The sequence below is a fragment of the Anas acuta genome, chromosome 4, assembly GCF_963932015.1.
Source record: "Anas acuta chromosome 4, bAnaAcu1.1, whole genome shotgun sequence".
Taxonomy (NCBI): Eukaryota; Metazoa; Chordata; class Aves; order Anseriformes; family Anatidae; genus Anas; species Anas acuta.
Window position 1 is genome coordinate 38,623,714 of NC_088982.1, and position 15,415 is coordinate 38,639,128.

Genomic DNA, 15,415 nt, shown 5'->3' on the forward strand with positions numbered 1-15,415 from the left:
CTACTGCATTAATGCAGTTATGCCTGTCATTTAAAGCCATGATGACAGAAAGAAGTACTTTGGGCAAGATATATTTTCCAGAGAGCCATAGCATTAATAGTGCTATTATCCCTTGCTTACTTGCACAAGTCCTTGAGCAGCAGCCCTTGAACAGCCAGCCATCAAGTCCCTGGAGCAGAAGCTGGAGGAAGTTGAACGCTGTGCAGCATCCACTTGCAGAACTTGCTTCAGCCTGGATGATGCTGGCAAAGGGCGCTTTCAAGCCTGCTGACAAAGCCTCCCTCAAAAAGAAACCTTGATTCTCAAAACGGCTATAGCAGTCCTCAAACAGTAAGTATATTGTTCATCATGAAAAGATGTACTGACTATATGAAACAGTGCCACCTGATGAACCACCCCAAAACAACCTTAAACACACCTCCATTTTAATAATCTTTCCTGTTCTTCCTTCCTTTCAACTGGTCTCTCCAAGAATTTGAAGTGCCCTTGCTGGGTAGAGAAAGGAATATATTTGAGATGGCACTTTTAGTCCTGTTGCTAGAGTCTAGTCCAGTCTTCTTATGAGGCAGACTACAAATACAGGAGGAAAGAGAATAGAAAAGTGAAAGATAAAAGAAATGTGCCTTTCTCAGTTACAGTTCCTTTCCAGGAAAGTCACAGTTGCAGCTGACAGCACAGACTCTCTTAACTATTCTAAGGGCTTTACCTCGTAGGCTTGGGTTCTTACTCTCTCAGCTTCAGCCTTTGAAGCAAAATTCTATGTCACCTATGTCAAAATGTTTGACTGTTCTTTTCCATGTACAGTTGTTCATACCAAATTCTTGTAAACAGCAAATATCCATGAGTACTGGAAGGAAAACAAAATAAAAAGTGTAGTGGAGGATGGAACCAGGTTATGTTAAGAAGAAACTGATCATTTGCATAGATGTTGCAAGACTTTTTTTTCTTTCATCCTTTTTTTTGCTTTTCTTTCCTCTTTCTTTCTTCCTATCTCAGTCTTTCTAGTACAGAAGAAGTATTAGAATAAAGAGACAAAGATTATGAAAACATCCCTAATTATCTGATAAAAAAAAGAAAAGGTTGAACACACCTACTAAGAAGCTGTTCAGTAAGAGTTATTTTGCTCTTTATTCTGCTATAATCGTCACTTTGATACTTGAAGACTTAAACGGTAACATTGATTTAATCCCTCAGTATCTTCAGTATTTACCCTAGATTTAAGTTAATCTAAAAAAATTAATCCTTCTCTGTAAGGGAAATCCTAATGAAGTAATGCCCACATCAATTCTGCAGACTTTGAAATCATTCGGCAACTTTCAGTGTTTTTTCTCTCTTTCTCTTTTTAACTTCTTTTAAGGAAATAGGCATATGGAGACTGATATCATGATATTTCAAAGCAGCAAAAGAGGATCAATACACTAGATGACTGAAGTAATGCTTGTTTATGTAAAAAAAAAAAAAAAAAGTGACATTTTGTTAAGTTAATCAGTTGTGAGAATCTTGATTCTTGTTATTGCAACCTGTTCCACAGCAAAAGTTTAATGAATAAGGAAAGAGCTTGGAAGACACTTATTTTCAAGCCTTTTCTAACCTAAGATCAACATAAGCATAGCTTTAACCTTCATTTTAAGATTTTACATAGCACTTGATATAAAATTTGGAAGGGGAAGAAAAAAGTCCCCTCCACTTTAGATTAGAAACAAACTTCAGCCTCAGAGTACCTTTCTAAACCTAAAAAATGTAGACCTGATGTATAATTAAATACATGTTCTCTTAGAAAACATGCTTTTATTATAGCTCTAACACAACAAGATCCATGTCTATGGGGAATGATTCCCTTGAGGGGCTATTTCCAGGATCAATGCTACAGGTGACCTCTCTCAATAGTGAAGGAGAAAAGCATGCAAGAGAATTTGTCTGTTATCTTTGGAGGCGTAAAATAGAAGATGCACACTAAGAACATTAAAAAGGGTAGAACTTTCTGTATATGTCCTCTACCCCAACCTTATGTAGAGCTCAGTCCCACTTGTGACACTTTAAAGTCAATCATGAAAAAGTGTTTATGAAACTCTTCAACTATTTTAAGTGTAAAAATAAAATAAAGTAAAAAAAAATACTCTAGTCTTGCCCTTTGTTGCCATAATCTTTCTTCTAATACAAAATTTATCAGATTTGGGATTTTGTTTGTCTCTGCAGAATATTATCTGTATCATTTATATTTCTCTGGTAAGCTCATGCCTTTATTCTGGATGTTTATTTTCATATCTACAGTGAGCTTTACAAGGCATATATCTTTTTTTTTTTTTCCTGTTCCTGCTGACCTTAAATAATCTCATATTTTTAATATAGTAGTTTTACAAATATCAGAAGTGCTGTAACAAGATATTTTTCCAGAACAATAGAAACAGTAATGATATTTCTCAGTTTTCTTAAAATAACTTAACTATCCAATGAGTGACTATTTTTGGAAGGAAGGGGAAGGAAGGATTAGATATTTTAGATACTGTATATATTCCTCAAATCTCAAAAGGTTTCTAGCTGCAAACTCAATCTTTATTAAAAAAGGTGCATAAAATACATACTTGTAGCATTAAAGTGACTGTATTTGCAAGTAAATAACAACAAAGCCAAGAAACTTTGTGATGGTATTTTTAAGGTCATGAAGTAATCATTTAAAACAAAAAAACGGTAGATTTAAGAGGCATATTTAAAAATGTTGTGGCTCCTAGCTGGTGATTCAGCAAAGGAAGCACATTTCTTCCTTTTACTCCCCATCGAAGGACTATTGCAGCCATAAAACTCTACTGTTGCATCCACATTAATGGATGCCTCTATTATTGGTTTATGTCAAAGGGGTAAGGAAGGTCTTAAACAGCTGTGGTGTGTCTTAAACAGCCTGCTTACTGTAACTTAAAGTTGTAACCTTAAAGTTGTATATCTTCATTAGAGGTTTATGTCCATGCACTGTATTGTAATTAAATAAATCTACAATTCTACAGAATTCACAAATCCCCTTACTAATCTGAGTTATGAATCAGCAGAAGAAACAAAAGAGAAGTACATATTATTTCAGTATTCACCTGACTTAGCTCTTCACACTGAAGATGATTCAGTGTTCACTCTGCCAGTTTACTTGCTGCTGTTGAAAACAAAAACAAAAAAAACCCAAACAACTAGATTAGGAACATGTTTAAAAACAACATACTGGGAACACACACACAAAATGATATTTATCCTCCCAAGTTCACAGTGAAGTAGGGAAATAATACTTGTGTTTTTAATACCTGTTTTACAGGTACTGAGTTGCAGGAATATTAAAAACCTAAACAAAAAAAGTATCTTAATATCTTATTTTCAATTCACTATTGGTATTACCATGCCACATCCTCATCAATAAAACTTATCACTAATACAAAGTAGTCTGTTGCCCCAAAGAAACATACAGTAAATGCATAAGTGATTCTCAGATGCTCTCCTACTCTTTGCACCCATGAGCTTGAGGCATGAGCAATTTTGTTTTTCTTATGGTTATCAAGTGGGACAATACAATTTGACTCAAAAGATTTGTCTTTCATGAAATCATTTTATGTTTTAGGAAGATTTGCCTACTTTTCTAACAGCTTATATATCACTACTCACTTTTGTTTGTTTGTTTGTTTGTTTTTTTCCTCTTCAGTTCATTGGCAGACAGAATGGCAGCTTGCCATGAAATTAGAACACACCAGTCTCCTGTTCACCACATGCTTTGGCAATGCTACTGTAGAAACAGAGCTCCTAAGCTCCCTAGTAACTAGGAAAATCATCTTATAACTATCATAAATTCACTGTTCTCAAGTTCCCAGGACCCTCTCTCTTTTTGTTTGGATATTTAGTGGGAACTGCATGCTCCTGAAATTAATTTCAGCAATTAAATTCAGTGCAAATGTCCTGTTCTGGGCTTTTGGTATCATTATTTCCCCACAAAGTAAAAACTATATTGCAATATTGCATAAGTAAAACTAATTCCTCCTTTAAAGAGAATTAATTATGAGATCCAGACATTTCTAGATCCAAGGAGAGTCAGATGTTTTTCTGTCATGCCAGTGTTTTCATCTCCGCATTAGGAATCTATAAACATTTTTATCAAAATCCCACTCAGAACCTCTTGCAAAATATTTCATTTTCCCTAAGCTACTGAAAATTTCAGTGACATATACCATTTATGATGTGTTATATACCTGGAGATGAAGAATAGTAGAATGTTTGCACAGGAGTTTAGAAAAAGGCTTTTTGGAGCATGATTGTCATCAAGACAGGATGAGAAACAATGCTTCCACAGTGCTTCCACAGTGTTTTCACTTCCTCTTTTATTTTTTTTTTCTTTCTAATTTTCATTACTCTAATTTAGAGTTAACCTTAAACGTGACAGTATTCAATATCTTTTGTCACATTGAATTTACAGGAAAAATTAGATAATTACATCTTCAATGTGTGAGACTTGCTTAAGGTCATCAACACACCAGTAACTGCAAATATCTTGCTCATGACCAAGTGAAACAAGAAAAGCATTCTAATGGTGCTATTTGTTTGATTTGGCAACTGTATTCTTGGGTCTGATGAGTGCATGTTGGCATTGATAGTTGGCCGAGAATTTCACTTATCAAAAAAAAAGAATTTTAATAAAAAAGGAATAAACAAAATATAATGACAAAGTCATCCATTCTATCATTAACTCATTAATGTATTTTCTGAGATCCAACAAGATAATCTGATATCGTAAAATTTTCTGGTACAGTAACAGATAGTCATTACATCTTGATGTGGTGAGATAAAAACACCATGTCCTGTATTTTAAGATACAGGGATGATGTGATTTTTTTTTCCTACATTCAGTAGGAATCCAGAAACATCAACACTGAATTCATTTTTATTTTTTATTTTTTATTTTTATCTAGCAGTTTCAAAAAACAAACAGAAAAACCCACCAAAACAAAACAGAAACTCTCAAAAATATTTGCTAGGTGTTCACATCAGTCATCTGATAAAACAGTGATAAGCTACATATATTTAATGAGTGACATGTATTGCCAGATAATTCTGAAATAAAAGAAAAAAATCTTTATGAAAAGTTTTTGTTTCCTCAAGCTCTCAGTGTCTGGCATGCTGCTTACTGTTGCCCAGGCCTGGTACTGGAAGTATGAGCACCAAAATACTATAGCTGAATCCTGTTGGAGAACTGAATGTAGCAATGTCATAATAGAATTAGTGGTCTCATGAGATTCACAAGCAAGTTTCACAGAACAAGTATCTTAACAACTTGTGAAATGTTTGTATTTTAAGACAATCAAAACCAATTAAGTGCATATGCTGAGCCATCTCTTATTCAGTTTTATGCTATGATTTTGCTGTCTGTAACCCATTTCAGCCAAGATTCAGGATAACTTTTTCACTTGCAGTAGCAGAATCATTTTCTCAAATAGCTCCAGAAGCATATATGTAAGCTATGTAGCTCCATCTGTTCCTAAGGGTAAAAAGCACAAACAAATTCAATTTTTCCCCAAGTAGCTGGAATAACAAATTACATAGTAGATTCTTCTAGTTGTTACTAAACAAATATTGTTAAGTTTTACCTTTTAAGCATTAGGTTTCACTATTATTTTCACATATGCATCATAATTAACAATGTCAGCCTCTGCCACTTTGGCCACTTATTAGTGGCCAAAAACTATCTGAGGTCTATCTCAGGAAAAAGAAAAACAAAGAGAAAAAAAAAAAAAAAAAAGAGAAACAGGAGGAAAAAAATGAAAAAATAGTCAACAAATGCAATAGATGGATTGCCTGTTTATATCCAGCAGTCGTTAAGGTGTGCACGGCTATAAGAGCATCTTAGGAAAGAAGCAGTTCTTCAGAGATATACCTTAGGCAAGGAACGATCACAGGCTCCCTGACAAACATGTCAGAACTCATTAAACAGAAGGCTCACAAATACCAGCAGATTATTCTAGCCATGAAGTCACAATACTAAAAGCAAATGATTTCTGTGGGCTTTGGATCAGGTATTAATGGTGTATATCCTGATCCTCAGGAGGTGTAAACTACTGTAGCTCCATTGACTTCAACAGAGAAAGACACTGATTTGCCTGAAAGAATCCCCCTTTAGGGAGCAGTTCCTGTGTTGTGAGATTTGTATCAAGATCTTTGTTTTTATTCTTTCATATTCTTCTGTACATTCATCAAATTTTACACACAGCTAAATTAAACCCTTTGAGATTGAGTTCCATGCACAAATAATTTAAAAGCCCAGAAATGTCAATTAAAATAATGTAAAACACTCATAAATTGAAAACAAAACTACCATTATTGGCCAATAAATATGACGACGTAGAATTAAGCCACTAAGGATTTAGGTTAAACAAACAGACAAAAACAAGAAAAGCACAAGTAGTTCAATGAAACCATAGAACTGGAACTAATGAAGCCTGTTCTCTGATGTGAATCCCATGGTAGTATGTTTTTTGAGTAAAGAAAGGTGTGAGCACAAACTGAAGCTGCTTTTTTTTTTTTTTTTTTTGTTTCTCCAGTAGACTCACTCAAAAGAGCTATCTACTGTGTGGGTTTGCTGGAGTAGGTAGTAACAGGAGCTTGCCTTCAGTTTTTATCTCACTTGAGGCATTTTTACAAGTACCTATTTTTATTAATGTTTAAGGGTTAGTTGTCCCTTGTAGCTCTGTACTTCAGTTGTGTTTCAGTCAAGAGGTTCGTTAGATGTGTATACAACAGGACAGTTCTCTTAGTATTTTTTCCACAGGAAAACAGTCTCCTGCTTCCAAAATATATGTGAAACTGAGTAAGTGAAAATAGAAAGATCTAGTATCTTCTATACATTATTAAAGAAGCTACACGTCACATACTTCTCACACCTGTTCATCAAAAAAGATTTTATTCACATCTGGAGATTTTCTGAAATTTGAACAACAGTATTTATTTTTTAAAAATAGAAAAAATATACTAGTACTGTACTAGTACTGATATTATATCACTTTGTAACAGTGGATGCATTTCAGATTACAAATTATGAGTTATTCTTTGTTCCTGTGAGAAACTTGCAGTATAGGTTGATCTGAAGTCTATCTTTGGTGTTTTATTAAAGTCACAGGCCACTCAGTTCATTAGAGCTAGAATTCTGATGTAGACAGCAGTAGACCGTAGAGTATAAAAATAGCTTTCTACTACCAGGCACTAGTATTACTTTGGTTGTTAACTTCTCAAATGTTCTGGCATTTATAGTACGTTAGCCTGATGAACTTGTTAGTATACGTGTAAATCATTAATATTAATTTCTAATTAATTAAAATGAAGATTTTGCTTCTTGCACTGCTGTTCATTATGTAAACTAACCATCTTACAGTTACTTGACTGATGCAAAGTCACAAATGAAGATAGTTAATAAACATCACTAAGACTGGTGCACTGTATCCTGGGGAACATCAACTACAGCGATACTAGCTGGTAAAGGGAAGGGATTGTCTCACTCTACTCTATGCTGCTTATGTGGCCTCACTTTGAGTATTGTGTGCAGTTTTGGGTGCCACAATAAAAGAAGGACACATAAAACTTTTACAGAATGGCCAAAGGAAGTCTATAAAGATGAAGGGGCTGTAATAGATGAATGGGAAGCAGCTGAAGTCACTCGGTTTGTTTAGCCTAGAGAAAAGGAGACTGAGGGGAGGCCTCATGGCAGCCTACAGCTCCTTCATGATGGGAGAGGAGGGGCAGGTGCTGAGCTCTGCTCTCTTGGGACAGTGACAGGACCCAAAGGAATGGCATGAAACTGCAACAGGGGAGGTTCAGACTAGGTATTGGGAAAGGTTCTTCACTGAGACAGGTGGTCTGGTACTGAAACAGGCTCCCCACAGCAGTGGCCATCGTACCTAGCCAGCTGGAGTTAAGGAAGTGTTTGGACAATGCTGTCAGATATATGGTCTGATTTTAGGTAGCCCTGTGTGGAACCAGGAATTGGACTTGATGATCTTTGTGGGTCCCTTTCAATGCAGGATAGTCCATGATTCAAGTCAAAAGGAAGAGTATTTTGACAGGTGTTATGTGGTGGCTGGTAATAAATCTCTGATGAATCTGTTTTGTTATTATTCAAAAGTACCTATATGTACTTTAAATGCTTAAATTGTACTTTTGAGCCTCGCTGCCAAAAATATTACAATTTCAAAAAAATAATAATTTCCTACTTTTTAAATAATCCTTGTAGCTGAAGTCTTACACCAGCTTGGTAGGTACCCTGAACATGCATATAGACTAGGAATTGTCTAAAGCTTTTACAATCCAGGAATTATACACAATGCTACAATACTTAGTAGCAAATACTCATTATTCCTGTCGTAATGAGTATATTCACAAGCATTTCTATCATTAAATAAAAGAACACATTCTCAAGTTAATAGGGCTCTACTCCAAAGAAAGAAAGTGGAAACGTTATGTAGTTTAAACTATTAAATTCCTCTGTATAACTGAAGACTTTAAGCACACTGACAACTGTAAAAGCCTGTACTGCAAATTGGAAGCGGATTGTCTCCATGCAGTACAGTGAACACTTACCAGCGTACCAGTACACCAGTCCTTTAGTAGATAATACACACGAAATGGCAAAATGCTCTGCTATCTAGTATGCACAAAAAGAAAACAAGTGAATTGACAAATACGTGTTTCTTACATTTCTTTCATATGTTGGTTAAGCAGAAGATCATCTGACAATTTGCAGCAAGAAAAATGAGAAGAGAACAGGTTGTGATTTGTTCGTTTTCCCTATTTTGTGGTCTGCCCCTAGGTTATTCCGGAGTCACTGGGAGCCTTGCCCAGCAAATATCCCTGACCACAGTGCTGTGAAGAGCCTCGATACAAAGGAGTTGTGACTTTCAGGAAATTCACACCCAAGATTCACAGATATATTTTTTCTTATACTTTCGCATCAGTTCCTAACAGTACAGTATGAATAGAAACCCATAAATTCAAATCAAGAAGAGTGGTTGGATTTAAGTAGCAGAAACTTTAAAACAATTACAGTTGCAAATATGAAATTTTCTCACTGTTAAGATTACTATGTCCTTGTCAATGATGTTTATTTGGAAAGAGAGATTTTATTTCAGAAGTTATTGTCTCACTTAAATGCTTTTTCTTCAGAAAAAAAATGTATTTGTAAATAATAAATAATAATATAACTAATAAAAATATTTGTAAAAATTTGTAAAATATTTGTAAATATATTTCTGAACAAATATTTTCATTTCATCTATTACAAAGATTTTTCCATCAATAGCTAATTTTTACTTTGTTATAGAAATCTTTGATCTCACAGCCTTTAGCTGCTGTCACAGAGAGCTGTATCTCAAGTCTGAATCAGTATTGGGACTGTTAACATGTTTAGTTTACATAATGAGCTACAGAGGATGCAAAAATCAGCAGCATAATTACTTACAAATGAATAATTAATAGCTTGTATGCAAGTTAACAGGTTCATCAGAGTGACACAAATTCATGAACATTTATGAGCAATTAATAACCTGAAAGTCATTGATAGATGGGCCATGTAATGTACACAGAATCTTCAGATGCTAAAAAACACTTTTCTAAACCATGAGGTTGCCAGCGGTGTGTATCAAAGTGTTAGAAGGCTAAGCTTCAGGGATGAAGTGCCAACTGTGGGGGAATGGAGGATCTTGGTACTTGCACATTAATAGTTCATTTGTAAGGATCCAGCGGTGAGTGATACAAGCCTTCCAAAAGCAAAATTGGTCTTAATGATTGACCTGCTTTAGAGAATAAAGCAGAAACCAAGTAGATGGAAGAACTGAGCAAGAGAGAGGAGCAAAATATAGCTTTCTTCAGAGTCCGTAAGTGTTCAAAACTAACAAGTTCTGAACCACAGAATTGTAAATATCCACTCTAATAGGTATAAGTAATAAAGGATTTTGTGAGTTTTTCATTTGTACTTGAAGGCAACTAATTACAGCAAGATCAAAGCAGAACTCCCACAGTGCTATGGAAGCTTTGCTGCAAATGTTCTGATTTCCTACATGTTACTAATGTTCCACTTTTGGCACCTGAAGAATGAAATCTTGCTATGTGTAATAAAAATATATAAAATTCTTAGATAATTAATGAATGACAAAATATAGTATAAGGCAACGACAGCAGTTTAGCATTAACAGTAACATAGACCCTACATGCAAACTTCTACCATAGCAGCTTTTAAATAATATTCATGCTAAATTGCATCGAGCATTATTAGACTTATTATAATGAGTCTTATTGGACTTCAGGCGCAACCTTTTAGGGATTCAATGTTTCCATTATTTTTTTTAATCATTTTTAATAATGAAACCACCAAACAGTCAGAAGTTAGGAAAACTGTTTTAGCAGAGTTTTAATGACTTATAGCTCCTCGTGGGTGATGAAGCATAGAAGCAGAGCACACAAACAGTTTGAGTGTATCTGAGTGTAATAGCTATAAAGAGATTTCTTAGGAGTCAAGTACTTCTGACAAAGAAGAGATTAATGAAACCCTTATTTTTTACTTCACTGAGGCAAAAGTTAAGTATGATTAATAAAGGATGCAAAGATAGAAATGGCATATTCTTAAATTAAAAAATAAAAATAAAGGACCCTATGCTTAAGTTGTCATGTCCATAGATGCTTTCCAAGTAGCTTTGTTTTTATCTGACCTATTAAATATGCATAGCTTTCAATTATTTTTTTTTTTTGTACTTCACTGCAGTAACAGATCTTCTCTCTAAAATCAACCTGACTTCTCATCATAACACCTTCCCATTTTCCTTTTTTTTTTTTTTTTTATATACCTCGGAAGGTATTTTATGGCTCGAGGAATGCTAACAGGAGGGGAGGATTTTATTTATTTATTCATTTTGCAAAAATGGAAAAAAAATTACACAGAAATCAAGAAACTCTCAAGGGCACTCTCACCTTCTCATGAGGAAACACACATGAAATATGAGACACAGATTCCTACCTGGTTCCATATTTGGAAAAATGAATTAGGAAAAACACACACACAAAAAGGTGTGGCCTATTTCTTTGTCAGCCAGGATTCTAGATAAACTGCCTAACCAAACTGTCCTGCTCCGAACAGAGAAAAAATGATAAAATTATTTTTGTTCATTGGATGTTGAATATTGTCATTAAATTATTCCCATATCTGCTTGTTGTGGCTACTTAAAATATGCATTAGGTAGCTTTTAACTAAGGAAATAGTTTTCTTAAACACTATAACCTGAAATAAATATCCTTTAAATATTAATTAATTATTATTAAATAAATATTTTCAATTTTAAAACAAAATCAAAGAACTAGATATATTCAAGCAGTCCTTTAACCCCTCTTTCCCTTCCATATCCTCCCTTCCCTCAAAAAAAGAAAGTCCAACAATCCTCAATCAAAAACCTCTAGAAATAGCAAAGGTCTTCTTGGAAAACGTTTTTGGTTTGTTTTCCTATAGATAGGTAAGAGTTTATAGCTAGATTAGAGATTATGGGTCTTTTGTATTATTTTTAACAGAAAGCTGATTTTTATATTTTATAATTGTTGTTTGGATATAATATGTATTTGCTGCTACTGGATATGTTTTTATGGTTTCTTTATGCTGTACTCTATCTCTTTTATGATAGCTTCATTTTCTACATTGGATATACATCTGCCTGAAAGGCTATTTAATTTGATATGTTTCAGTTTCTTTATTGAAATATCATGGAAAGATTATGACCAAATCAAAACAAACAAACAAAATTACAAAACAAACAAACAATCCCCCACCCCCAACAACTACTTAAGACTGGATCAATTAAAATAACTTAGAAGATACTTTTCCTCATTCAGAAGGGAGAAGAAAAGTTTAGCTTTTGCTCTCTTTTTTTTTTTTTATTATTACATAAATTGTGCATAAACTTTATTCTTAACTTGCTCAACCTTTGTAATTTTCAACAGTGAAACTTTTCTCTGTTTTCTGTCTGGAGAAATGCCTTCTTTAAAAATAGAATCAAAATGGTAAAGGCAGGCTCTGTGTACAACTTGGGCATAAAGCTTTTGTAAGCTCTAGTTAAGGACTGCAAAAGAAATTGAATGTTAGAGCTAACATCACAGTTTATAGAGCTGGGCCCAATCTCCAATATAAATTATACTACAAGACGTTTCAACCCTCCAAATAGAAACTTTGAGAGGACTTACTCTTTGGTGTAATTTCCTCTGTTTGGAAATTTGGTGTTGTGTTCATCACAAGCACGTTAACAATCCAACTGCATCTTGTAAACTACATGTCAACCATTCCTCACTTCCATGTCAGTTAAAGATTTAGCTCATCAGAGTGCTTCTCCTTTTGCAGTTATGCCAAACCTAGAATTTAAGAAGTTGACAGTCATACACTCTGATTCCCAGACTGAGATCCCATAAGCTTTACATTAAAAAATAAATAAATCACAATTAGACTCTGAGGAAACAAACAAAACCCACAACATTGAAAATGTTTTTTTTGTTCATTTTTGTTCTAATGCTAAGTCTCAACTTAGCCTTGTATTTGAGCAAGAGAAATTTCATTGAGGAATTTCTTCGTCATGTATTCACAAAGTAGATAGGAAAAATACGCTCAAATTATATATAGAGAGGTATTACAATCAAGGTCTTTAATTGTAATTTGTCTACTTGTGGTTGAACTTCAAGAACAAGTACGCAGTAAAAAAAATACAGATTATCAGAATCGAAAGTCATGATTGAAAGGTATATCACAAAGTGTATCACTTGTAATTTTTTTTTTTTTTAAATGAACAAGTTGTATTAAAAAGGGTTTAAAATTCATTGCTGTTTGTCTTTAAAATGTGATATTTAATTTTCAGTATGGTGATCATTTCTATAAGGCATATTACTGAAAGACAATTTTTTAATCTTAGAAAACCCCTGAAGCAACAAGTACCATTAAACTCCAGTAGAATTGGCCAGTCTAATGTAAGTCAGACTTTCCAAGCTGATTTGAACCAAATTCATGCCTATAATGTTACATGACATCAAATACGAACTCACTGTAATGTAAACATTGTTGGAGTGTGAAATATAGCAATAATTCTTCTAAACTGTTCTCAAAATCAAGTTCTATAAAATCAGCAGGCTTATCAAATGCATGAAAAAGTTTCTATACTTTGTACCAGTGTAACTTCACAGACTTGAAATGATTCTTCTTGATATATAAGAAGATATGTATTTAATGAAAACAGAAAAATCAAATTAAAAAAAAAAACTTAAAATCTAAAAAAATGTTGATAGTTGAGGAAATGTATCTTCTAAATAATTGCAATATTTTGTGGTATTGCTTTTCAAGGTACTAAAATCAGAAATAAACAGAATTATTCTTTAGAGAAAGGCAAAGACTTTTTTTTTTTTTTTTTTTTTTTTTTTTTTTAATAGAGGGAAAAGAAGTTAAAATGTTTCAATGATTTGACAGAGAACAGAGTATAATGCCAGTGAGGAACAGTCTTTATGATTTCAACATTCTTTCTTCACATGCTTTCTTAATTAACCTACAATATCTTGTCACGTCTCTCTAGTTTTCAAAACGTAGATTAGTACAGGAGTTTACGCAATCTGTGCTGAGATGAAAGGCACCTTTCCTAGGTAGACTACATCTTCTTCAGGATCACAACTAGCTTCTTCCAAGATAATATGGGTTACATTGTTTATTCCATAGCAGTCATTCATTAATATGTCTGGACAACCTGGGTCAGAAAGACCCTTTACCCCAAGGGGGATCGTTTTCAGGACCTTTGTGCAGCTATATGGCAGGAAAAACAAACATATGCCTTTTTTGTTTGTTTGTTTGCTTTTCCTAGCTTCTTATTATGTTAGATTTAAGTGACCTTTAGAATCCAGTATTCTGTGTCATTGAAAGTACTTGTGCAGAATAATCAAGTCACCCTTAAATCTTCTGAGACTGAGTTCTCACATTAAGACATTCCTAGTACCCATGGGTATTTCATACATATTTTCTGAAAACTTTCTGTAAAATTTTTAATAGCCTTTCACATATAAGTTTGTCAGGAGTGAGTCCAATGCTAGACTATTTATCTTATTCACATTAGTAATGTAACTAAAAGCATGTAAGTACAACTAAAGTAATTAGTAAAGGGCAAAGATACTGAACATGAACTCAGCTCCCCATTTTCCATTCACTGCTACCCTGATCTTAGAATGGTATCAGTTGTTTGTGCAAAGTATCACTGTGGTAGTTCAGAGTAAGGCACACGCCTAGTTCACTGCGTTATTTTCCACTGGCTATCAATGCACTTTGCAAATAGCACAGGCCAACGTGAAGCTGAGCACATACATAATGATGATGAGGAGATTCAGGTAAAAATCATTCTTCACATGAATAAATTGATTACACAGATGTATCTATTGTCTGCCAGTCTGAAGTCATGGTCTGTAGTCTATCTGTATTAAAAAGTACTTTGTTTCAGTGGGTTTCTGTGACTCAGTGGTATGGAATTGTTAACTCTAATCCTTAGCATCATTCTTCTATTTGCTATTACTTATTTGTTCTTTTAATATTTTTCCATCTAAAAGTAAACAAATTCATAGTATTTTTAAAAAAGTGTTTTGCATATATATATTTTTTTTTTCAATCATTAGATCCACCAATTTGCTTTACCGGCCAGATTTAGAAATTCAAAAATACAGTAAATTCATTTTGATGAGACCCATTTCCCATTTAATAAAATGGGTTGCTGAAAGTAGTTTTATAATATTTAATTTCACTGAATATTTTCCACTCTTCCTGCTAGGATGAGAACAAAATTACAAACTTAGCAAAATGATAAGCATTTCACCCTTTTTTACTTGGGCTTCTTCTGTTTGAGAATTCTATTTCTACGTACATTTTTTTCTGTCTTCTACCCAATTGTGTTTATAATTTCACATAGTCTTTTGAATTAACACTACAAGTTAACAGATAAACATGCAGTGGTATAATGATAAACACATGTGATATGAAACATGCAATATTATGGATATAGACCATTTTACTGTAGAACCATCACCAGATATTTACTTTTTCCCCTCCAATCTATCATAAATTTCCAGTTATCTTGGAACAAAGTATGTTCCAAATCTTAAATGACTGATTTTTGAATACAACACTTTTTGTTGTTGTCGTTAGAAAGTTGCCTACTGTCTTTAGAAACATGAATTAATTCTTGTTTATGCTTTTATATGACCTCTAATATGTGTTATCCAAAACAGAACTTCCATCACAGTACAGTTTTCCTTAATGTGCTATGGAAAGGTTTCCAGTTGTTAGGGGTAGTCTTGTTTGTTTTTTTTAAATAACTCATATTTCTCATCTGACTCAGTGCTCTTTAAAAAACCTCCA